The sequence below is a fragment of the Melospiza georgiana genome, chromosome 4 (genome assembly GCF_028018845.1).
Source record: "Melospiza georgiana isolate bMelGeo1 chromosome 4, bMelGeo1.pri, whole genome shotgun sequence".
In the NCBI taxonomy this organism is placed as follows: domain Eukaryota; kingdom Metazoa; phylum Chordata; class Aves; order Passeriformes; family Passerellidae; genus Melospiza; species Melospiza georgiana.
Genome location: NC_080433.1, coordinates 38541636 through 38566166, shown reverse-complemented (window position 1 = coordinate 38566166; position 24531 = coordinate 38541636).

Sequence of the window (24531 nt, the reverse complement as noted above, 5' to 3'; positions counted from 1 at the left end):
CAGAGGTTATTTTATTTTTTGGCATTAGCACAGCTACTATAAGAACTGTCCAGTTCTCTTCCAGGACTGTTTATATTACAAAGGAAGGTAGGTCTGATCCTCCAGTTACAGACTGTACTCCAGAGTCTCAGGAGTTTTGGTTCTTCAAACATATGTATTGCACGTATATTTGGCTTTAACACTATAGTCCTTATTCAAGCAAAACCACCCACTATGGTCAAAAATAGTAAGGTAATTTGGCATCCAGTTACAATCTATTCTCAAGTGGTATTGTTCTCTTCCCACTACTGTTGCTTCTTGCTTGAATAATTATTGTTCTTCTCTCAGATTTCTCCAGCTTCAATAATTTATTAAATCTACTAATTATTTTTCTTTCTCCTTCTATATAAGAGAAAATAAAACCTGACAAAACTTCAAAATGAGGTGACAGAATTCATATAATGCTATGATCATATTTCTTGCATATGCAAAGAAGACTGCAATGGATTCCATATTTCCTCTCTTTCCTCTTCTTAATACAGTCTTAACAAGTTAAATACTTTTGGGATCCATGGTAAATATTGAGCAGATATTCCATTGTGGCATTTGAAAAAAAAAAAACAAACCACCTCTATGTATAATTTTTTTTGTCTATAAGTAAATATACCCTTATTTTCAAGGAAGATAACCTTTACTATATGGAAAGACAGTAAAAACAAAGTAAAATGTTAGAAATAGATTTTATTTCCCTTCTGTTGGAGATCTTCCAATGTCACAATGTTTATAAATATTGCATGGAAAGATTTTGTGTTTCAAATATTTTTGAGAAAAAATAGCATCACAATCTTAGATCCCAGACTTTTCCAAAGCCTCATTATTTGGAAAGAAACATGTATTTTGATTGCGTATGTATACATATATGCAGTCATACATGTACATGCCAACAGTTTTAGAGTGCCATCTGCTGTCATACGGGACTAAATAATTTTGTTTCTGTTAAGTTTTTAGGATCAATAAAGTTGTTGCACCCTTGAAAATTTTTCTGATTAAATTGCACTACCAGGCAAAGCACATTTTCAAATTGCAGGAGGTATAAATGTGTTTTTGCCAGCCTTTGGATGCATAGAATCATAGAGGCATAGAACAGTTTGTGTTGGATGAGAACTTGATGATGATCTTGGTATAACCACCTCCACCCCCAATTTGGGTAGGGACACATTTCACTAGACCAGGTTGCTCAAATCCCCATCCAGTCTGACCTCCTGAGCTTGGAGGAGGTGATCCTTAAATATTAACCAGACTTTTTGTGCCCCTCTTCCCTACAGGGTTTTATTGCATGGCATTCTCTCCAGCCATAGGAACCATCCCACTACAACTCTGTGATAGTAAGATAATAGCCCTGATAGTTTGTGCATATCTCTAACTCATCTTGTTTATTGCACATTTCATATGTGTTTGATAGGAGCATTTAAGTTGAACTCTGATGAAGTCAACTTGCTGGCTGGAGTGGAATGGATTTGTTTGTGCTTCTCTTTAGGTGCTCTCCTGATGACCTGCAATTCCTCTCCAGGTTCTGGGCATCTCTTGCTGATACTGGTAAGGGTGAGATGGATTACAGTTCCCTTTCCTCAGCAACTTCAGTCTGAAGCTCTCTTGACCAGCTTGGCAAGCCTACGACCAAAGATGCTCTTCCCCTCCTCTGACAGATGGACACACACATGGACCCCTCTGTACTGCATTATGTTTGAATTCGTGTGATTGCTGAATCTCCCTGACTCACCCTTCTGCACAATCTCTTTATTCTTTGGGCAATAAATGAAAAATTACTTTCATGGAAGACTTGTGTAAAATATTGTTGATTTTCTGAAATTGTTAGCCTATCAAGACCAAGAGGTTATTTTATTGTTGATCTAGAAATATGTTGCAGAGAATCCAGGCAAATGTGAACAGCAGCAATGGTGTTCAGAAGCAATATTTCATCTCCTTCTTGGGACTGAAAATCCAAACTTCTTCAGGAGAAAAGTCTGCTTTAAAAATTGAAGCCACAGAAAGATTAAGGCAAAAAATAAATGTTGCCACTTGTCACAGCTTCCTCAGAGATGCAAATCCCACCCCCCAGCCATATGGCATTTCATTCAGGAATGAAAACTTGCTCAAATGCTGTCTCCTAAGAGTGTTCAGTACTTCCCTCTGGTGGTCTGTCCCTTAAACACTCAGAAAAGAAATTGCTTAAACCATTCCCTTTGAATTTAGGACACAGTTTGTGAAGATGTACATGCTAAGAAGTTTGTATCAGTTTTCAGATGGAGTCTGAAGTGGCTTTGACTAGGAGGTGGTCAAAAGCATTTTAAAATGATAGAATATTTTCTAACATCTGTGTTTCCAATTTGGATTAGGTATGTTGTATTTGTGAATTTTAACTAAACTTCAGACCTCATGAAAATCACCAGATGACATTTAGCTCAGTTTTTAAGAAAGCAAGAATGAAAGCCAGCTGTGTACTATTTTGGACAAGTTGACTTCTTTATCCCTTTAGGAAAGATAACCAGTGAATCAGCACATTTTCTTTTTTCTAACATCATTGAACAGCTACACCTCCTACTCTACCATGATGTCTTTATGTGCTGTCATGATTGTTTTGTCTTCCACATGAAATGTATTCTTGTAGAAATAATGACACTCTAATAGAATGACAATGTGTACTTTTGCTACGTGTGTATTTTCTAAACCATTCAATTTTTGTTATTTGCTTATTTTAGGATTTAAATATAGATACATCTAACCTCAATTTAAAGTTAGTGTCATCATTTTTTTCAAATTTTTTTTGGTAATGAACACCCAAAATAGGCTTTTAATATAGGCATCCACAGAAAAAACGGTGAGCTAAAAGGAGTCAATAACTAACATTTGAAAAGTGGTGCCATATTCAACTTCATTCTCCTTTTCTGAACCAATCTGCTTTTAAATGTAAGTTAACTACCATTCATATTGCTGTGAATGACATTTTTCTGTGAAATATTTATCTTTTGCTCCTTTCTCATACATTTGTTTACATAGTCTTCCTTACATAGTCTTATTTATTACTGTTATTACATAAATACTAACTTACTTACGGTTATTACATAAAAACTGTGAAAGACTGTCCATTTCTTTAGAAGTTTCTATCCTCTTCACTTTTTCACTTTCTTCTGCAAGATCATATTTTAAAATCCACTTTTAAGTTAATTAGTCCTGCAGTGACTTAAACAGTATTCAAGGTAAAATACAAGAACAAATGAACCTAAATTGGAAAACTCATTCTGTTAGCTCTAATGCTGAATTATCGCTGGTTTTCAGAGTTCTGAGGTGCTTTCAAACTTGGGAAAGAGAAGGATATCCAAACCATAGATCTATTTTACATGTATGGGAACTTAAACAGAGTTAGGCATGGACCTGTCTCGAAAAATGTGATTTCCACTGGAAGAATAGATTGAAAAATAGTGGGAATTCACCTCGTTTGTGTCAGCCTTCAAAGTTTTCTTATACAAAAATAATTTCTGGTAGAATATAAGTGAGTGACAAAATTTATTTGTCACATAAACCTGACAAATATTTATATTTTGAAGGTCACCACTGAGATGGACATCTGAAACGGATTTCAAATTCCTGTATTTCAGTAGGTATATATTTTGGTAGAAAAAAATACAGAACAAGATAATCAAATATCTCGCCCAAAATTCTATGTTAAAAGACTGACTGTACTGTTGGCTTCCCACAGGATCGGGATCTGAGAAATTTAAAAGATACAGTATTAGCTATAGCCCACCAGAAATCTGATATATTTCACTTTAAATAATACTATCTTTGAATGGAAATAAAAAGTTAAAAGTTTGGATTTATTGTCTCTCTGAAAGAGGAATCACAATTTAAAAAAATCCATTTAAGAAAAGGTACAGCAAACAGCAAATTATCTCATTTTCAGCTTTTTCTTTAGCTAGACATCCCATCTTCCTAAATCCCTGAGAAGCCAACAACATGACGCCACAGGTAGGTGGAAATTCAGTGGCTGAAAGAATATGGCATTCTGACACACCATTCAGCCTCTCTGGCAAGCAGACAGGTGGGAAACCACGCAGAGAAGCAGACAATTTGTCTGAAATACTTAATTCCTTAGATAAGGTTGAGATTATCAACATAGAATCATGGAGTATTTTAGTGTGATATAACTGACTTTTCAGTCTATCTTAAGAGTAGTTTGCATGGTCAGACTGGCTTCCACTGGGGGTCTCAAAGCACTTCCCAAATGCTCTTGACTGAAGTCTTGAAATGCATCGTTTGCATTGGGCATGAAACAAACACGAGAATTGATGGAAACTTTTCCTTTTACTGGAGATGATCCAAACTAACATTGCTGAACACTCCCTTCACTTCAAGTGGAAATGACATAAATTGTACACATATTCTCTAAGAGAGAGAACCTGCCCTTAGTCTTATTCTTTCAAAAATATTGGTATATTCTGGCAAGAAAGAAAGAGAAAAGGTAGATCCTGGTATTATAAATGACTCATACTTATGCTTAAAAATTGCTTAAACAAAAGCCAGATTCAGCTTCCGCAATAATTAAATAGAATAAGCTTCTTTTTAGAGTTGTGCATTACCCATGGGTCTGCAAATTTGGCAAGACTTTTACACATCTGGTTTTATTCATAAAATTTTTAAACCATATGAGTGAGTACTATAAGAGTAAATAATGTTCACTTTAAAAAGGCACTGCTGTAAATAAAAAAGTTGAGGACAGAAGCAATTCATATCCCAAATTACCACTGAAAATAGGAAAGATAAAAAATAATGGAATTTAAAGCCTTCAAATGCTGTTCAGGTTCCAAGTATTATTCTGTAAATATATGCAATGACTTAATATATATTCAATACATACTGTTTTTCTTGACCTTAAACAAAATAAATCACTATATGTCCTCTTTTTATATGTAATATTTTCTTTTTTACTGAATGTGTATTCATTCACTACACATCTTTTCCAAGCAGTTTGGTTCAAGGAATTCCAGTTTTTCTTGAAATTGAAACAAAAGCACATCTTTAAGATCTACAAAGTGCCAGTGAGGTGTCAAACCAAAATTGGTATCTGTGCAAGACCTTTCTGTAATTTTTGTGAAGTATCAAATATCAAGGTCTGGTTTGATTACATCAATAATACAAAGAGAGGTAAAAAAACATTGGGGACTCTTTACTCAGCTCCATGGGACCAGGCCTTTCACTAGAGTTCCTAAATCAGAAAAAGAATGACAGTGTTTCCCACACCAATGTGAAAGCATTTGTTTACCCCTTCAAACCTTTATTATTATACTATTATTCAGATCTTATCATCATACAGTTACTGTGGTGCATTAGTGCCTTCAAGACAAAGGAATTCACTTTTGAATGAAGCAGACCATATGTCTTCTGTAATGACCATAATTTTGAGGAAAGCTAGCAATGGCATCCCTAAGTTCTTTGGAAAGTGTTTGTTTAGCTCTTGAAGATCAATGTCGTTCTTTAGCATTTTATTGCTCTTCTTTCATTATGGCTGAAAAAGCTCCCAACAATAAATTTTCATTGACACCAGAGTAAAATTAATTTTGATAGCATTCCCAGCCATAATATTCAAAATGTGAGCATTATGCTACTTAAGATAATGTGGCCTTGTAGTAATAAATATCCTAATAGTGTTTGGATTATTGTTTAAAGAAAAAACCTCATATTCAGCTATTCCAGCCATGGAGAATAGTGATGGAGTTACATTATCAAACACAAAAGCCATATAAAAGGAAAAAGAAATCTATTTTAAGAAACTAAATTTATTTCTAAAACTAATAGCTATGGATGATAAAATAGAGGAATACAGTTCCTTTACCATTTTAGAAGGTTTAAGACTGGAGTTTTAAGGGAATACATAAATTTTTTGAGCAGTCACTTTAATCTTAGGCCTTTGGTGTCCTATTTCAAGAGAGGGAAAGAGAGATGGAAATAGTCAGAGCACAGCAGTTCACTGAGATTCCTCAAGCAGGGTGGGAAGAATTGCTGTGTGGAGAAGCCTGTCTTTCTTCTCTGACTACAGGTTGCCCTGAGCAATCAGTTTACACTTGATTCCTGACATTTAGAGAGCTAAAATTAGGCAAGATAAATTCCACCTTATGTTAAATACTTCTCCACGATGACAGAAACACGAAAAAGACTGTGAGGTGGAAGATAATGGGATTATCTGCATTGCTCGTGCCAGAGGTGCACTGAAGAACCTTTGGTCCTCAGCTGAGCTCCGAGAATGCAGTGCAGAATGCAAACACAGAAGGAGAGAGCGCAGCTTGCCCTAGAGAGCTCATTCATTCCTCACTGTCAAAGATTCTAATAGTTCTACCAGAGCAGGAGTGCCTTCCCGTGCTGGTCTGCTGCAGATCTATGATCACAGTCATAATTCAGTAATGAAATTTATAACACAAGGACACAACACGTTAGAAATGAAAAAATGGTAATACATTCCATTGATATCTTCTCTGATTCTTAAGGGTGGCTTGATTATTAAGCTTCCCAGGATAAAAAGTCTAGTTTCCATCACAAGCTGAAAACATTTAACAAACTGAATGTTTTGAGAATTCAGAAGCATTTTTAAGCATCTGGATTCCTATTCTATGTGTGTCAGGTGGAGACATAAAAGTTTCTCTATAGCTACAGGTGGCATGTTCCAGATGCACTATTCCTCCAGTATGACTTGTTTTCTTTATCCTTCAGGTTGTAGTCATATATCTCAGTGCAGATTATCCCAGAGGATACAGGTCCTAGCAGTGGGCAAAATCTCTGTAATATTGGGTGTTTTTTCTTAGAGGACAAGCCATATTATCTTTGGCCAATTTGGTCTCGTCCTTTCTGTGTGACACACAAAAAATATATCAAATCCTGTTTGATATCCCATTTAAAATGGTGGGTCTGCTAGATACACAGTCAATTTATGATTGGCATGCAAAAATTTGTCAGGAAGATGCTGTAAATTCTTCTATATTGGGGACTGAACTGGAACTGCACCATATTAGCTAGTCCTTAAAATTCCAATGACCTCTACAGGAATCAAAAACATTCAAGCTGCAGCATTAAGAAACAAGCAGCAGTATTCCAAAATATATAACAGGTTCCAATGCAAATATTTATTACTGTTTTGCTTTTCAACAAAATTTATCACAGCATCAATTTTTTAAACATACTTGAGCGTTGGAGTTGATGACTATTCATTAACTAATCTATTTTCACCAAAAAAGTTGTAAGTTACTTGCCTGTGAGGCATACCCTGTGAAGTCCAGTAGATGAAATAGAGGTGGATATATGGCAAAATCTAAGATAAAAATTCATGGAGTAATATGTAACAATAACTGTAATAATTAAGAGATAATTGAATTTGAAAGCAATTAGCCTGTTGCAATTTTTTAGCTGGTGCAGTTGTGTCATAACTAAAACTTGAGAACTTCCATCAGACTTTGCTAGACACCTCAAGAGATAGATAAACCCCTTATTAAAAAGGGTTTAGATAGTTATAGCAGAAAATTAAAAGCTGATGATTCATTTTGCTATTACAGAAGAAATAACATTACATTGGATTTATAAATTATTCTTTTTGTCATAGAATGCATAATGAATCCCAATTTTGTTCATCACTTGCCTATAATTAATTTAACAGGCATAGAGATGGTGTAATATATTTTTTCCAATTCTAATTTTTATTAATAGAAGTCTTTTCAGGTTTAGCATAGTGATGAAGAGGAATGTACTATTGGGGTTACAAAGGAGCAAAGAAAATAAGTCTCCTTGAATTTCAGTTCTGCTTTACATAGCAGTCTGTTTAACAGAGAAAATTATTCTATTCCTCACCACAGAACATGCACATTATGGAAGAGTGTTGTACGCTGTTTTAATGAAGCCACAGACTACAACACAGGGATTGTGATGGGATTTTTTGGGATACAGATGCTTACCCAATTGTAGAAACTGCAGAGAATATATACATTTAGTCCTTCCTCCAGCTAATATACCAACAGTAATGAAATGAATTGTATTACATCAATGATTCCATAGAAAATATTTATTTATATTTGTTTATATATAAAATGTCAGGTCTCTTTCATTAAATACCTGTCCTTACTCCCGGACCAACTTTCAACATTTCTCTTTCTCTATAGAAAGCAGTAAAAAAGTTGATAAAAACAGAAGTTAATTTTCTAAATGTTTATTTTGAAGATATCAATGATATATATTGATATATATTAAGGCTCATTTGAAATATATTCCCTCTTTTTCAAGAGAAGGCATCTACTATTTTTGTGGCATTTCTCAAAATGAAAGCAGTACAAGTCTCAGGAGTTTCAGAGGAATTCTGCATGGCACAGGCACAGCAGGTACATTGTGTCTGTGTTGAGTGTGTGTTTGGATATATCAGCAAAAGAGGAGCTTCTGGCTCTGTCTGTGTTGCACAGCTATAGAACCCCCAAAGCTTTTGCTTGGCTTTCAAAGCGAATCCTTGGAATGCCTACAGTGTCTGACTCCAGGAGTGCTCTCCAGGACATCCTGAGCACAACGTGGCTGGAGGAGGCTGGCAGAGAGGAGCTCCCCTCCCAGGCCCATCCCAACATCCTTAGGCAGCCTGTGAATCACTCTGATATCGAGCATGCCAAGTGTCCAGCAATCCCCAGCTCAGGTCTCACCTGGGAAAGAGAAAAGGGAGGTCCTGCACCTGCAGCATCCCGTTAGATGGCTCTCCTTAAGCAATACCTGCTATTCGATCTCTTCTCACCACAAATGAATCTGTACTCTCAGGTTGTGGTCTCATATTGTAATTGCAGAATGGTTTGGGTTGGAAGGGACCTTAAAGGTCATCCAGTTTCAACCCTCTGCCATGGGCAGGGGCACCTTCCACTAGACCAGACTCAGAGCCTCATTGAACCTGGTCTTCCACACTTCTTGGGTTGGGCATCCAGCTGCTCTAGACAACATGTTCCAGTGTCTCACCAATCTCCTAGTAAAGGATTTCTTCCTAATATCTAATCTAAATCTACCCTCTATCACTTTAAAGGACAGACCAGCATATGATGTAGCTGAGGTCAGTCAATTATTAAGAGTGCAAAATGCACTGGACCACCATCCTGCTGTGGAAAAGGCAATGCAAGGATGATTTTTTAAACATACCTGAGTGTTGGAGTTGATGACTATTGATTAATTAATTTATTTTCACCAAAAAAGTTGTAAGGTACTTGCCTGTGAGATCCAGTTGATGAAATATAGGAGGATATATGGTAAAATCTAAGATAAAAATTCATGGAGTAATATATAACAATAACTGTAATAATTAAGAGAAAATTGAATTTGAAAGCAATTAGGCTGTTGCAATTTTTTAGCTGCTGCAGTAGTAAACACTCTGTAAACAGTGCAAACACAAGCTTCTCGTCCAGTATCTAGGCTTCCCCAACCATTCACCTGTCCCCAGGGCTGAAAACCAGCCACTTCTCAGCTTGGAAAAGCAAATCTCCATCTGGGCCCAGACATAATTAGCATGTCCAGTAAAGCAAAGATTAACTGCCCTTTTGGGGCAACCTTTTTTTGTGGTAGATCCTACAATCTTTGGATTCATCTACTGCTCTCTAGGACCTTTACTTTCCCACTATCTTCCAACCTCATTTATGATATTTTATGACACATACTAACTAGTGCAGTGAGTGCATTATAGGGTGTGATGACAGCACATTTTGGAATAAGATGGCATTTCATGTCATAGACAATACACAGTAGGTAAATACTGAGTGTCTTGCTAGACATGCAGTGAGGACCTGTGGTATTTCTTGATGAGAAAACACTATGCAGTTGGGTTATGTCTGAGGACCCCAAAAATGCCCAGGGAATTTGGTGCGCTGTCATTAAGTATGAGCATGAAGTGTCCTTGCTGGCATCATCTTTCTGAGTGAATGAAAAGAGTGATGGCCTCCCAGCTTTCCCTCAGTTGCCGCAGGACTCCTGTCCCTCATCTTTTCAGTCTCAGAGCTGCTCTAAGCCCTTCTAGCCCATCTTTTTCTATCCATCACCAAACTCTTCTGATCTCAAAGCCTTCCTTGTCCTCTGCCCAACTATTTTCCAAACCCTTCCTGGCCCAGGCTTATGCTCCCTGACACTTCCCAACCACAGGCACAGCTTTTGGCATTGAGGTTCCTGTGCCACTCTTCTGCATTTTCTGCACCCTGTGGGGGTAGCTGCTGCCACACCAAGCCACACTGTTGCAGGCATCTGCTGGTACCTTTCAGCTCAGTTCCAGTCCTGCCCCTCCAGCAGCAGTTGTGCATCTCATTCTGACAGGGATTTAAAAATACTGCCAAGAGGTATTTATGAAACATTGCCCTAGATGCATTTCAGATGGAAATGTTCAATAAAAAGGGGGAAGAGAAAGCCCTCCCAGGAGGAGCATTCTGTCCTCCATCAGCCACAGAAATTTTCTGGGAGGATCTTTGAGGGTTTATTTAGTTTTCTCTCTTAAAAGGATTGGCAAATGTTTTTAGGAGCCATTGGCTTTGCCTCAAAACCTTAATAAAGCATTAAGGAGAATTACATAATTTAAAGGCAGCAAAGGCCAAGTAGGTCATCCAGTGCAACTTCTCAGCAGTGCAATCTGGGATTGTTCAATGTATTTAGTGGTCCCTTTGTCCAGTCTAGATCTGATTTACAAGGCATAAGGCTTCTGACGGTTGCAACTTTTAATCTTTAGAAGTTCACAATGTAAAAAGTGTGATACATGTGACTTTCTTTCAGATAAAGAAACTTCTCTTGTACATCATACTAATTTCACTTCTGTCAAAAGTCTCAAAAGTCAAGACATACTTTTATAGCTCAGCAGCAACTGAAATAAAAGTTTAAAAGGGCTACTCAGTGATTCTCTCTTTTCTGCTCATTCACAGAAAAAAAGAGCTCTGACTAAGCAAGACCTCTCTCTTTCTATAATTGTCAGTGCACCTCACCTGTTTTCAACCCTTACATCTGCTCTTCTGGATGAGTGTGTCTTTTTTTACTCCCTTCTCTCATTTCTCTTTTCACTTTTGACCTTTTTAGTTATGTCCCAATACCTTTTCTCAGAGGCTTTGGGGGGATTTTATGAAATACTTCAGAGTGTTCAGCAAAGCTGTAGGATGCCTGAAATTCAGAGTAAGTCTTTCTGATTTACTATGTCAGTAAATCAGAAAACCATTGTTCCACTGCAACAAACAAGAATTTCTCTGTGGTTCAAATGCCACCTCATGTCTCTTGTTTTTCATCTTTGCCTATCAACAAAATGTTGAAATTGCTAATTCTGATAAGAGTGATTTGATCCCAAACTTTAGAGCAGCAGATAAGATGTGCCAGCTTGACTTTTAATGCATGTGTCAAGCAGGATTTTGTTCTAGCAGACAACAGTAATGCAAATCTGCATGCATAGCTGGGCAGGTAAGAAATACCACATTGATTTGAGCAGGACTACATGGAGGCACAAATTCTTTGTGGATGATTGTGTAGTGACCACATGACTAAATGGAACAACTAGGCTTGTGTTAGTGCTGAATGAGTAACTTCGCAGGATTTGAATTTTGTGCAAAACCTATGTTAAGGCCATTCATAAACTTGTAGAATCATAGAATGTTCTGAGTTGGAAGGGACTAACAAGAATTATCAAAGTTCAACTCCTGGTCCTACACAGGGCAGCTCAAGAGTCACACCATGCATCTGAGAGAAATGTTGAAACGCTTTTTGAACTCTGTCAGGCTGGTGCTGTGACCACCTCCCTGCGGAGCCTCTTCCAGTGCCCAACCACCCTCTGGGTGAAGAAACTTTTTCTGGTATATAAATTAACCTTCTCTGGCTCAGTTTCATGCTGTTTCCTCGAGTTCTGTAGCTGGTGACCACAGAGAAAATATTGGTAGCCGCCCTTCTGCTCCCTCTCTTCAGAATGTCACAGACTGCAATGAGGTACCTCATTGTCTTCCTCTCCAGGCCGAACAGATGAAGTGACCTCAGCCACTTCTCAGCCACTTGTTTGGCTTCCTCTCAAGATTCTTCATCATATTTGTAGCCCTCCTTTGGAAGCTTCAAATGGCTTTATTTCTTATACTGTGGCACCCAGAACTGCCCCCAGCACTCGAGTGAGGCCACCCCAGTGCAGAGCAGAGGGGACAATCTCCTCCCTTGCCTGGCTGGTGATGCTGTGCCTGATTCCCCCAGGACACCCCAGGCTGTCTGGTGCCTCCTGGCTGCCAGGGCACTGCTGGCTCATGTTCAGCTTGCCATCCACCAGGAGCCCCAGATCCTTCTGCAGCTCTGCTCACCAGCTTCTCATTCCCAGTCTGTCCACACATCCAGGGATGCCCCATCCCAGGTGCAGAATCTGTCATTACCACTATTTGTGTGCAATGAAGGAGGGTAAGAACTGTACTAAAACTGGAATTGAAATAAGAAGATATCATAAATATTTATGCTTTCACCTGCTTGGGGTGCCATTTGAGTAGTCAAGTCTTTTTATGTGGGATATTATCCACAACTTTCACCTGTTGTTCAAGGACATTTCATTGCCAATATAGTTTCAGAGCAAACCATTTCTTGTTATGATAGTAAATTTCAAGATTTACAATTTAATTTTTGGGGAAGTATTTACAGAGCATTCAAGTTAAAATAAACAAGATATGGCCTCTGCTTGAATGTGAAAATGCAGTGGATATGGTATTATCTGTCATACAACAGGCTGGGATCTCTCTTCAGAATTCTTTCTATGTGCCCAAGATGTAGTTGAAATAAATCTGGGTAAAATGTTCCCTATTATGTAATGAGCATTCTATCTGGTCGACCCAGGCAAAACATATACAAGTTTTGCCTCTGTAATTTTATTTGCTCAGTTTTTAAGAGGCACTTTTTTTTTCCCATTGGACTGAAATATTCATAAGTAAAAAAAAAATTGCAAAGCCTGCATTTTTACATGAATCAAGCAAAGTGGAAACCTAGTAAAAGTTTCAAGTTATAAAGTTTTAATCAAAGTGAAAATCGGACATTATATTTCTATGAAAATAATGATTTTGCATCACCTTAATTGACTTAATCCTCCTGGAATAAAATACTGAATCTCCAAGCTATAATATTCTTTCTAGTAATCAAAATGCTAAACAAGATCATTGTGATTAATGGCTATCATAATTAATGTAGAATGAATTAATAATGACTTTTGATTTTTTAGTAAGATGATAACAGGTATCTGCTGGGGTGTATTTTATGTCTTAAAGAGATTAGTGTTTTACTATATACCATTTAATGTTGTGAAACTGCTATTCTTCATTTGCTTTGAAAAGAAATATATTGTAGCTTACTGCTTATCAGGTATTAAAAGCTCATTAAGTTAGGCATGTTTATACAGGAAGTGTGTAGTAGATGTCCTTAAAGAGAAATTAAATTTCTGGACATGGAACACTTATAATGAGGTGTAGCCAGACTCAGTCTGAATTGCAACAACAAACCTTGTTAAATGAATAATAATTAATTTCATACTTTATTTTGAAATCAGGGCTTTCAAAACCTAAATAGGGAGTGGTATACTCAGCAGTTTTAACAGATACATATTGATTTTGATAGTCAAGTACTTTTTTCGGAATAATATGTGAGTGCATATACCAAAGACATTTATCTTTACTTCTGAGAATATAAATGTTTGAGACAGAGTAAGGAAATAATGGGGGCTTGAGACTTCATAGTACAATCATCTCTCATTTTTTTTTATTTGGTTGTGATACCAAAAATTAAATATCACCAATTCTTTGTGTTTATATAAAAGTTTAAGACAGAACTTAAAGTTAGTGGCACTTGAGAGATTTGACTTTCAAATGCAGTAAATGGCAATAATTGGGACTGAAAATGTTTGCACCAAAATTTTGTTTTAGGTTAAATCAGTACTTTTTGTCTGCTGCATTTGTGTTAGATTTTGAGGGTTCCTTTGATTTTTGTATAGTTCCATCTTAGTTGGTTATGAAATGGATGATTTCCAGATTGTCCCCAAACTGCTTTGACAGAATATATTTTGATAAAATTGTAGAGAAATTATGTTATATTTTTATGTATATTTATTTAAATCCTCCTAAATATTATTCTTGATATGAAATGGATTTAGAAGATGTTTTTCGCAAAAGTGATAGGTATATAATGAATTCTGAATACTGTATATTTCTGAATTAAAATAATGCCTGAATTCTCAATGTTTTAATACAATAGGATTTTCATTTCTCATATGGGAAGAAGCAGCACTGGGGCTTCCCAGCTTGCTCTCTTCTCACTGCCCAGAAGTTCCACCCCCAAATTCTTTTTGCCATAAACTGAAATTCTAAGTCTACCTTAAGAGGATGGCTTTTGGGCAGCTTTATTAATGAAAGCCACCATATTTGTACAGAGAACCTGACAAGGACTTTTGCAGTTAATTTAAAAAATCAGAAAATACATACATCAATTTAAAAAAGTGGAATGAGGCAGCTGAAACCCCAAAATTCAGACTCCTGTTGCCATTAGTCTGTGTACATGGATAAGTGAGGAGGAAAGCAGTTCTTTATACTGTCTCTGACTTTAAAGGGAATGTCAGTATGCAGGATGAATATCTTTTAGCCTAGTCCCAGTGTGCTTGCTTCCATGCCTGTTTCATATATATCCCCCAGCACGTGAAAATAGAAACAACTTTGTGTCACATCCTTCCACTGCTTGCTGCTAAGAGAATAGACATCAGTGGAAGATACCAAACAACGTTGTGCAAACAACAGTTAGCAGAAGGAGAGGAGATCCATGAGGAAAAGGTTCATATGTCTGCCTCCAGCCTGAGACATCATGCATGGCTGTGCCTATTTGCAAAGCTGTGGAAAAATCCTCTCCTTAGAAGTCCATCCACTGTGACAGGTGTGTATTCTTTTCATTTGCTCCATCTCCTTTCTTATGATTATTTTATAATGCAGGGCCTGCCAGGCTGATTCTAACAGAACAGGTCTCACATTATCTCACTGTGCTCAGGAAGAAGAGGGCCCTGGGCTTGGTGGGGAAGCTGGGGGCAGCCAGACACCGTTCCTGGAATCAGCGTGCCTCTGTGACTGACATGTAGGCTCAGCTCTTCATGGTTAATTCCTAAGGAAACTTGGAAACTCTGGAACAGGTTAAGCTCTGGAAAGGTCTTCAATTTTGATTAGTCCAACAATTTTCTGGGTGAGCAAACTTCCTGGGCCATTTTCTGAAAAGTCTGCTGAAGCAGAATGCTGGAGCTCTACTCAGAAGTGAGGCACAAGTTTAGTTTCCTCCTTCTAGACTTATCACAGAAGAGTAGAACTTTTAGTTTCACAAGTTCTTCTTGTTACACTGGGAAAACCATCAATCTCTTGGGCAATAACCTTTGACCCTCTTTCTGCTACCAAAAAAAGAGCTACTGTGCATTAATTTAAAAAAATAGATGCAATTTGTCCACTTCAGCCACTCTTGTTTTTTGCACCAACTAAACAGAGCAGTTTACTTCATTCTGATTCAATCTATTTTTTGTCCACTGGGAGCACAAGTAATAAAAAGCAACCTTATTTAAAGATCACTGCAGTGGGCTTGTGATAGTTGTTCAATAGTTTCAGTGTTGTAGTAATCTTTGTTTGATGGTCATGCAGGTTCCCAGTAGGTCTGAAGACATTAAAGATCTGAGGGAAAGCCATTTTCCTTCTTAATAGGAGAATCAATTGGACTGAACACATAGGTTCAGGCTGATAAAATTAAATTATGTGTACTGAGGAGATGGAATTCTTGCGTTTATTTCACCCTCAAAAGAAACAAATGCTAACCAGCACTTGATATTCAAGCCAGACCAGATAAGAGCATAAAGCTAGACAAGGTGATTATTCTTTTTTGTCTTTTTGGTGGTGGTGAGATTTTTTTTCCTTTGCTTTTTTTTTTTTTTTTTTTTTTTTTTTTTTGGTGTGCAGAAGATCAATATTCTATGCTCCTTACTTTGATTTATTACCTTCTGAGACAAAAGAAATCTGAAACCTTATAGTGGGCTTAGAGGATTAGAACTCAGGCTGAAAAGGACCATTTCTTTGTTTTATACTCCTACAAGGTCTGCTTGCATATGGAACTAATTTCAAGGTTCTTCATTTCCCCAGACACAGGATCAAGAAAGGCTGCATGTAGTGCAAAATGCAAGTAACTTCATTGACCTCAGAAATGTAATCTCCAAAGTCCAGCTCCTTGTGATAAAACTTATTTATGCCACAAATTTTTCCCTTTTGACTAGTCCCTTTTCCAGTACCCACAACAATTTGGTGTTTTATGTGCATTGAGATTTGGAGGCATTTAACTAATAATTTTACTAAGAAATCTAAAACAAACTGTCTTTTCCATCATTAAGTACTTAGAATTCCTATAAACAACACATGAAGGTTATTTAAGTATTTTTTTACTCAATTTCTCATCTGTAAATATATGGAATAGCAAACACAGTTTCACAACTTTGTTCCACTCCACATTCGCATCAGAATGTTTGTTTCTCCACTAACAGACACAAATATCTTCAAAGTTTAATTTTAGATATCAGCATCAATAACAATGCAGCCTTTGTTTGCAAAGCTTTTTCCTTTAATGGTAAAAAATGTAGATTATCCCCCTTTGTTGTTTGCAGTGACCATGTGTTTTAGATAATTTGTATCACTTTACAGAAAGCAGAATTTCTTTTCCAGGAATCCTGCTCTTTATTCTTTGAACACTGAACTGACAGCACTGCCAGTGATTTTACTGAAAGTAGAATGAAAACGTTCAACCTCCGTGTAATCTGTTTTAAATAGATTTATTTTGTTTATATTCTATTCTGTTGCCTTTGCTTTGCAATTATTGGTTTCTGGACTTTGTAATGGTTGTTTTCTGGACTTTGAAGATCAGTCTTTCAGTAAACTATTTAGTAGACCACTGGATTTTCTTAATCTTCCAGATTCTTTTAATAGTCTTTTTTCTCCCCCTGTGGAAGGAGCTTTTTAGCAGTATTCTATTGAAAAATTGCTTAGGTGACATAAAAATAGCTGTAGAAGCAAAGATACAGCTAATGCAAAATATGCTTCAATCCAGTTAGAAAGAAGAAAAGACTGAACTATATTATTCTAAACTGTTCTCACATAAATCCTAAGTGATGCTTGCTATACAGATCACATGCAAGGTTTTTTATGTCTGAAGGAAATCAGATTGTACTTTTACCCTCTTAAATGTAGAATACTGGCACATTAATCTCTTATCCATCCTCTCCCCAGAAAAGGAATAGCTGTATTCAGTTTGATTCTCCTCATTTCATTAGTTTTGAAGCTGAAAATCAATTATTCATCAATAAAACAAAAAAACAATCATGATTTCACCATTGCCAATTGATTATCAGTGTAAAATAATATAATCACTGAAACAAAACAACAAGGCTCCTAGGTGCAAAATATCCCTGAATCATCTTTGTTTATTTTGGGAATTCTATAGAATCAGGTTCACAGCTCTGAATAATGTCTCCTGATTTCTGTGGTGCTTCTCAACCTGCGCTGGGTGCACTATTGAAACTGCCCGCACAAGCATGCAGAGAACTTCCCAGAAACTTCAGGTCAAGGCGAATCCATTTCCCTGGAGCATTACAAAAGGTTTTTCTTCTATGGGGGGAAGTAAATGTTCAAAGAATCTGAAAATGAGGACCCACCACTTATGTCAGTGGCAGAAAAAGCAACTTTCAAGACTTGGTACTTATTTTAAGGACTGCAATGACTATGTAGTTTGACTTTGAGCAATTGAAGGCCCACAGCCTCAGGGAAGGAAGGATTTGCTCACAGTGCAGCAACATGTTTTTTAGGTATCATGTGCCATTAGCAAGTCTGCCTAAAAAGAAATCAAAATGTGGTATTAAAGAAAATCAATTTATCTCTCATAAATCAAACAGCAGAGGCAACAACATGGCAAATAGCAAATAACAATCTTATTAATCCCAAATTACACTACAGCTAATTATTTTCTTTAGATTTGCAGGGATTTATATCTTTGTTTCTATGGCAAACTGTCAGGGTAAGTGGAATAAAGTTACTAAGCAATGCCTTGCATGATGATCATCCCTCACACATTAACTCCCCCACAACATGCATATAACTCACTAACTTTGGCATGTGCTGCAGAGAATAAGAGCACAATGTTCTTGCACCTCATCACAGACTGCAGACTGGCCTCTAAATCCCAGGATGACTTCCACATCCCTTTCTATAGACAGGAGATGCATTTGCCATCCAACACCAACCTTGGTGCTTCTTGCAAATAAATTTATCAGCATTAATATTGTCAACTACCAGAGACAAGCAAGTTTTCCTGTTTTCTTATCCTGCAGCCTGAGAGATAAAATGCCCTAAAAGATACAACCATTTATTAAAAAGATGTCAAAGGCTTGTTTATAGATGATGAGATTAATTTGATTAAACATAATTTCTCCAGTTAATACAAATGATTAGCATTCACTAATCATAGTTTATTGTATTTGGTAAACTCCCAAAAGAAAATGTGTGTTCTTGGGACTCATTAATTTAAAAGAAGTTGCGACAAATCCTAGAAATAATGGCAAGACAAAGGAAATAATGAATTCTGCATTATCTGGTCATGATTTTGCAACAGATTAGAGAATAAAACTAGCTTTAGATGCAGTAATATTAACAGCAATAATAATAAAAATTACTAAAATGGCAATATAATTATTGGAGATTATAGGTAAGAAGCTTTTGGAACATTTTAGCATCATTAGAATAGAAAAGAACTCTTCTAATATATACACCTGTGAGATACAATAGAAATTATCAGTGCCTGCTAGTGGTTAGCAGTTTGATGTGAAAGACTTTAGTGGGAAAGCGTTAGAGTCAATAATTGTTGTCAATTCACCTCATTCCATTGATGTCAGCAGAGCTGGAATTTGATTGACCACATTCAAATTTGTCCCTTACTATTTACAAGTGGCATATGGAAAACCTTTGATCAACTGTAATTACTCACAGCTGACTGCCTGGTGGCAGGCTGGGAATTCTGCTGCATCTGAATTTTCCTCAACAGGTGGATAAAGCTAGGAATCAAGAATCAGAATGATCCTCTTATGGAAAATTTGGATTTTTCTTTTTTTTTAAGAAAAAACCCCTATGGAACACAAAAGTGGAAATGTGTAACATAGCATGGACTTCTTTGAAGCAAATTTCAAACTGGTAAGTTGGTGAGTAATTTAGGTCATTCTGGTAAAACAAAGAACCCAAGAAGCATTTATTACAGTTATTCAGCCACTGTAAACCAATGGGAAACAGCTGAATATATTTAAAACCAAAGCACAAAGCAGCTCAAAATAGTAGCTGTGATTGAATCACTACACAAAAAAATCAGGAAAAAAGGTATTCTTAAAGAGTGTTAGCAGCTGACTAGACAGTACAGGGCTATGGTAAGAGGATAACTACTTACTATTATTCTTGTCATGAAATATCATTTGCATGGAGACAATTTATGTTTTGCTTTGAAAACATACTCAGCAAGATAAAATATATGTTGTAACTTACTTGTCTGATTCTGAGGAAATTACTTCCAAAGGTTATCTAATATTTTTTCTCAGATTTTTTTGTTGTTATTTCCTGCTAGTCTTATCTGGTCTACATGTTGTTATCAGAAGCTCCGGAGTGACTTAAAAAAATAAATATATATAAGACTTGAGGATATTCACAGATCATTTCTTTTTTTCTCCCTTTCCTTTTAACTAAAGGCTGTAGAATGCTAATAAATGTAACTCTTAAGCTGTAGAAAAATGGAAGTTAGACTAGACCAGTCTAGAAATACTGCTTTTCAGTTCATTTCACTCTCATTCAATAATCATCAGCAGCAAGCAGCACAGGGCTGTCAATTACATTTAATTTGCTTTAGAAACTTAGAATAAAAGTAATTTTATTCCCCTTGGGTATAAATAAATGAAGGGAAACAAAGAGCACATGAATTTGACTGGTCACAGAACATTCATTAGGTTTATTCATCAGTTTCTAGTGAATACTTATTCAACTCAGAAGTTTGGAGGATTCAGAGCAGCCAAGAGCAACAAAAAGTGCAGGGAAAAGTGGTCTTCTGGCTCAGAGCTGGGAAGCTGGTTGTCTCTATTCTGCTGCTGGCTTTCTTCATGACTGAAAAAAGCCATTAAAAGTTTCTAGTCCTCACATGAGAAATGTTTTAGCAAGATCTAGAAAGGAATGCAGAACAATGGAGAGCAAATATTGTACATAACTTATGGCAATATTAATTAAGAAGGATGATTAAGAGAATATTAAAAGAAAGAATGAAAAGAAATCAAACTGTAAAGAAAATAATAAAAAATATGCTATCTATTGTGATGCATGCCACAGCCTTGCGAGATAAATGATACAAATCTTCTTTACAAAACAGGATGATAAATAGAAGTACAGTAAATAACCAAGCATTTGTAAACATTGCAAACAGGCAGTAAAAGCAGCTCAGTGTAAATTAAGGACAAGTCCTGATCTGTCAGCAGTTATATAAGTGTAAAATCAGCACAAGTGAGGTCAGAGCTGGGTCTGGGAATGTTAATGTATTTGAACTGGAATGTTAATGCATCTGAACAGGAGTGCCAGGTACAACTTTACAATGCAGTGTCTGGAATTAATATTCAGCACTCTTCCCCTCTAATAGGCTTTGGTACTGTGGGAAATACAAGAAGCACAAAAGAGGAAATCTCATTCGTCTGCCAAAACCACAATCAGCAAAGCAAACTATGAGCTGATAAACAGCTGGTTTTCATTCTGGTGTAATAGGAACAGAAAGAGAGACATGGAGATTGGAAGTCTGCAAATGAGGTTGTTTTCCTTCCTGTTCTATGCTGTAGTGTCCCAAGGAACAAACAGCACCTGAATTTTGGGTGTCCTCCTCTGGAACTGACTTTTGCTGTTTCAAAGGCCTCCAGCACTCCCTTGTATCTCACAAGTGAATGCTGTCCTGAGTCATCTATATAGCAAGAAATTAGTCATTCAAAAGTAAAGAACAATAATTTTAAAGAAAGATTGCTGCTGAAGTCACACAGTGAGTAGGAAAACAAAAGTAACTAAACCTCCCACCCCCACCCCCTACCAAAGACAGCAGCCAAACAGCAGATGATGAAAAGTTTTGATTTGAGAGGAGCACAAAATAAGAGAATGAGAAAGAAAGGGCTACCCTGCATCATTTAGGATGGCAATGATTCAGTGGGGGGTCAAGCCATCATAAGCTGAGGATCACAGTGCACTTGTCCAGTTGTCTGCTTTGACAATTTTTTCAGGCCTGAAGCATTTTGCAGGGAATATTATGAATTATAATTACAGACGTTTGTTTCACAGTAGCTTAGTTTTTGACATTTCACAGTTCTGTGCAAATTGCCATTCCAAAGAAACTTGTATTGTGCCACCAACTTAGCAAATATGAAGATTGTTAAAAGTAAATCAAAAACACACACAGACACAAACAGTGACCTTCTTTTCCATTCCTATAAAAGATGCTGCTGAAGTGATTGTGAGTAGTTGCTGAGTGCCCTTTTTTGGCTACATGCATTTTCTCACAAACCAGCAAGTGGGGCCAGACTAAAGAAAAGCAAACACTGAAGGGATGTCATGCATTCAACCCTACCTTGGACCTTGCCTTGTGCTAATATGAGACAAACCATTCCTGTAACTGGCAGGACCTTGGAGACCTTGTAATTAATCAGGTCCCTGCCTCAAGGTGTTTAACTCAAGTAGCTCTCCTGGTTGCGGCACTGGAAGTCAGATGCCAGTTTGACCATGCTGAGGAGGGAGGACGGTCTGTTCTGGCACAGCTGCAAGCACACCATTGCCTTCAAGCTCAGCAAAGCCCCTTCAAGCACAGAGAACAGGCAAAGATGTAAAATGCTTCTCCCCAAGCCATCATCCTATTATTCTTATCTGCTCCTTAATGATTTCCAGCTGAAGGGCTATTAAGCAGAGGAAGAGTGTTTCTTTTGGTCTGAGGAAGCTCGACCTCCCCTGTTGCAGAGAGGGACATTTATCTGCTGCTGCAGCTGGCCAGCTGTGAGGCATACAGTGGTTCTGCCCACACACCGCTGTGTGCTTCCCCAGCTGGGAGCAGCAGCAGCCATGCTCACTTGTTTTCTGGAGGTGGAATCAGAGAACCACTGGCCATCGTGAAAAGGGACAGAAATCCACTGCCAGTCCCTACCATTATGAATTCTGCTGCTGGGCTGCAGCATGGCATTTCCCAACTGGGGGTGCCTCCACTGCTCATGGGGTTGTTTAAGATGACAGATATGTACTTTTCTGAAAGATTTATTCTTCCTATAACTCAAAGCCCCTCTTCTGTGTTTTTTATTTGTTGTTTTTTAGTGTTGGGTTTTTTCCCCCCTGAGCATCATACAGTCGTATCCCCCGTGAGAGGGCAATCCTGGTTATGCTCTTGCTGTTGAGAAGGAGTTTTCAGAGCAGCTGATAGATTATCTTGTTCCTCAGTGAAACAATTATGCCCATATTTAGGTAAACCACATTAACTTCTGAAATTTAGAACGACAGGGAAGAAAAAGCAACACGGTACATTATCACCTGAAAAAGGCAAAATGAGGCATAAATGGGGAGAGTTGTAATCTCTGCCATTTAACAAATCCATGTCTTTGTGGAAGGGAAGTAGAAACAGACAAAGAAGCAATAAGGTACAGTGTGGAAATTATCAGCAGATTATTGGTTTTTCTGAATAAGGTGCTTTGGAGAAGACAGGGCTAAGGAAATCCCATCAGAAGATAGGGGAAGTGAGTATACAATGGAGAGAACTTGGCATCATAAGCAGATTATTTTAAATTAATTTAGTATTTCAAAAGCCAAATTGGAGCAAATTTTCTGGTTTTGCACGCAAGATAAATGTCCTGTTGGAGGGAAATAGAAGCACAGATCCTCTGACAAGAGGAGAGAGTTAATTCATCCTTATATGACAGCCTTTAAAGCGGGGCTGCACCTTGTGAAAACAGAAGCAAAGGTTCATTTTCTGTATAGAAGGAGGACATTAAATAGTCTTAAGCCATTTAGTATGATTTGCTCCTTTGATCTGTGTATGGCTTTGTCTATACTCTGTTAATTTACTTAAGTGTTTGCAAGGAGGGGCCAAGGGGAAAGGCTTCCATTAGAGCTACAAAACTGCTGAGCTGTCTGACAGTAATTCTATTTCAAATTCATTTATTTAAGTACAGAGGAGATGGGGTTGAGGAGTGACTTTTGCTTTCCTTGGTATGGATAGGATAAATAGTTGAATGGAAATATGTGCACTGATGACTGGAATTGCTAAAAGCTCATTCCTAAATGAGCTGACCCAGTGTAATGCTACATGGGTAACTGGTTGGGCCTTCTTGGGGTGCCTGGCACACTCATTCCTGCTCTAGATCAAGCCAGACAATTCCCATGTGTACATACAAGTACAAAATCAGGAAAAAAAGCCACAGTGAAAACTTCACCTGCATTTTTATTTCAGTGTCTGAGGGCTCCCCAGTGGAATGATTTATTTGAGAGAGTATTTCACTCCTCAGCACTATTTTCTATCCTCCTTGCAGAGGCTGCAGAGATGACAGCTGTGATGCTGGTTACTAAAATGCACTTACACAGTGCACTGACATTGTACCAAAATGATCAACAGGCTTTTCACTTGAGCAACAGTCTCCTGGGGACAGATTCAGCCACTGTGAACACTGAGCTGTGTTCAAATCATTCACATGGGAGATAAAAATCTTCATATCTTGTTACCAATTCTTCAAGTCACCTGCTCCTCCATTTTATTCAATATATGTATGAGTTGTTGTTATTGGGATTTTGTATTTTAGTAGGATTTTTGGCTTTCTTTCCCCCTTCTCTCTTCAAAGGGAGAAAAAAGAAGAGTATGAAATGCTGAAAGTTTGAGGTCAACAGCCTCTCTGGGAAGACTGGCTGTTTTATTCCTTATAACAAGGAATACTGTGTAGTCATTTCTGGCTGGGGTTGCTCTACTTCATAAAAGAAACATAGATAGGGATAAACAGAGTTATATTAGGACATGGATACTCACCACGTCCTAACATAACCATATACCTTAAACAAAAGTGTACAGTTGTATTAGGACGTGGTGAGTATCCTACTATATGTCAGCACTTCAAATAATAACTGAAAAATGAAAAAAAAAATTTCTACTAACTTTAATTTTGCTATCAGGATGTAATATAAAAAAGTTATTCTTTTTCCCCAAATATACTGCTTTCTAAGTGATAGCCTGGCTTGAAAAAAAAAAAACCCTTCATTTGCATTAGTTGCTAAAAGTTGAAGAATATTTTAGTTTTAAATTTTAACTCAATTTATATTTAAAATAAAATAGTTTTGTTGTCTGATAATTTTGTTGTCTGTAATTTCCATTTACAGCAGTATATGGAAATTAATGTTCACACACATTGACTACAAACAGTAGAAATTCTGTAAATATTTAACTTAA